Raw genomic sequence first — 2,800 nt, forward strand, 5'->3', positions numbered from 1 at the left:
ATCACTTCCTGTCTGTACCTGACATCACTTCCTGTTTGTATTCCATAGAGACTTCCTGTCTCTATGGTAGAAGTGAGATCACCACCTTGTGGAGCTCAGAAGAACTGCAGCCCGGAGAACCGTCTGGTGGTGTGAACACGGACTTGTGCTGTGTATGTACTGCACACTGATCAGCCATAACATTATGACCACTGATAGGTGAAGGGATAACATTGGATTATCTCATTACAATGACATCTGGAAGTGGGTGGGATATTTAAGGCAGCAAGTGAACATGTTGTCCCTGAAGTTGATGTGTTGAAAGCAAGGATGTTGTGTATGGGGCGGTGTAGTTGCAGACTGGTCAGGGTGTCCATGCTGACCCGTGTCCACAGCCATAAGAACCTACAATGGGCACACGAGCCTCAGAACTGGAGCACAGAGCAATGGAGGGAGGTAATCTGGTCTGATGAGACGTTTTCTTTGACATCATGTGGGTGGCCGGGTGCGTCACTTACCCAGGGAAGAGATGGTACCAGGATGTATTATGGGAAGAAGGCAAGTTGGCATTATCATTCTGTCAGGGCTGACTCAGCCCTTCCTTCTCTGAGCTCAACAGAAAAATGGGGTTCCCCTGAATGGATTTTCCCGGCACTTGCACATAAGTTGTGTATAGTAGCAGAGTACAGACTCATATAGAGAATAAAAAAGTATGTTTAATAATGAAAGAATTCATTTTCTAAAAACATTGTGGACATCATGAGTAACAAAAACATATTACATAATCGACATGGTCAACAATGATATTGTATACAGAATAAAAGACTCTGCTCAAACCCGACGTGTTTCGGGGTACATAGTATATCAGTCCTTCTTCAGGGGCATAATTGAAAAGAGGGATTCATCTGAATTAATTGGAAAAAATATAATAAATCAATCGAAATGTTAAAGAGAATAGAAATCCGTTTAGAGGACTTCCTTCTCTGAGTTGGCCGCTCAGCTGTCGGCTACTTGCCAGCTCTCATCTCTCTCCACAGTTAACCAGCTGTTGTGGATCTGCTCGTCAGTCCCGCCTACTTAAAGACGTCCAGCTCACTTCATTCCTGCCTTCGCCTTGGTCACATCACAAGAAACCATCTCCTGCGTTCCTGTTTAAAGACTGGCTTTGCTGACATCCCTTCTGGCTCCTTATCCTGCTTGCTGTTCCTCTACTTGGATCCCTGACTTCTGGCCTGGCTGATTACCCGATCCGGTTACTGGACTCTGGCTGTGCTTTGATTACTTTACTCTATTTACCTTTATATTTTTATTAATAAAAAAGTGTGATTAACTGTACTTCTGTCTCGGTCTGATTCATGGTTTCTGACAGTAGGCCATGAATTCAGAAGATACAGTCAATTCACTTGTTGGTAATATTTTTTCCAGATTGGAGGAGCGGAATCACCGCATGGATCAGTTTGCCATGGTGTTACAAATGCTCCTGAGTCGCGCGGCTCATCTAGAATGTCCCACTGTGGCTGCTCCGGTACAACCTGAGTTGCAGGCCGTCCCTGCTGCTGCTCCAGTCTCTGCGCAGGCACCCACCTCGAGTATTACCTCTATAAGAGGTATGTCTGGTTCCGCTACGGTTCCCCAGCGATTTGGGGGCGATCCAGCTCAATGCAGATGGTTTCTCAACCAGGTTGAGATATACTTTGAGATGCTGCCCCAGGCATTTCCCACGGACAGAAGCAAAGTAGGGTTTGTGATATCTTTGCTTTCTGAGAGAGCCTTGAGGCTAACCCTCAATGGGAGATGCAAAAACCTGTTGTCTTGAGTTACCCTGAGTTTGTGGCTTCCTTTAAAAGGGTATTTGACGTTCCTGCACGCTTCGCTTCTGCTGCCAAGTGCCTCATATCCATCAAACAGAGTATGAGAACTGTTGCCGACTACGCCATTGAGTTCCGTACTTTTGCAGCAGAGGTTGCTTGGAACAATGAGGCCCTCGTGGCTGCTTTTTCTCATGGTCTCTCGGATTCCATCAAGGATGAGATAGCAGCCCGAGATAAATCCACTGAGCTGGAGAGCTTTATCTCGTTTGCCATCCTCATTGACTCCAGACTCAGAGAAAGACTTTTTTAAGGAGCGCTTGTGGAAGCCTCCTGTACGTTTGCCTCTAAGCTTTCCAGTCCCACCCGTGCCTCCCTCACCTCCTATGCCTCCTGGTACGGAGTCGGTCAGTGAAGATGAACCCATGCACTTGGGCTTCACGTGTCTCTCTGTGGATGAGAGCCTTTAGGAGGAGGGAGAGATTGTGCCTTTATTGTGGCCAGGCAGGTCACTTTTTGAAATCTTGTCCTACCCATCCAGGGAACACCCGAACCTTGAGGTCCTGTCACGGACAGACCTTAGATGGTGTTGTTTTGTCCCCAGTTATCCTTCTGGATAAGCCCCTGGTTTCAGTCACCCTTTCTTGGGCTGAGTCATCTGTCAAGATACAGGCTCTAATCGACTCTGGGGCTGCAGGCCTGTTCATTGGTGCTGCCTTTGCATCGCAGCACTCGATTCCACTGCAGCTGCGTGATACTCCAATTGCCATTGAAGCTCTTGACGGGAGACCTCTACAGCCTGCCGATGTGACTCATGAGACGGTTCCATTGTCCATTGCCCATGGCCATAGGGGCCTTTCACCATGAGATAATCCAATTCCAAGTTATTTCCTGACCTAAGTTTCCGCTGGTTGTTGGTTATCCTTGGTTACAGAGGCACAACCCCTCTTTTGATTGGCTCCGTGCTGAGGTTCTCTCCTGGTCGCCACAATGCAGTGAGATGCTTCCAGAAG

This window comes from Aquarana catesbeiana, linkage group LG05 (genome assembly GCF_042186555.1).
Source record: "Aquarana catesbeiana isolate 2022-GZ linkage group LG05, ASM4218655v1, whole genome shotgun sequence".
Lineage (NCBI taxonomy): Eukaryota > Metazoa > Chordata > Amphibia > Anura > Ranidae > Aquarana > Aquarana catesbeiana.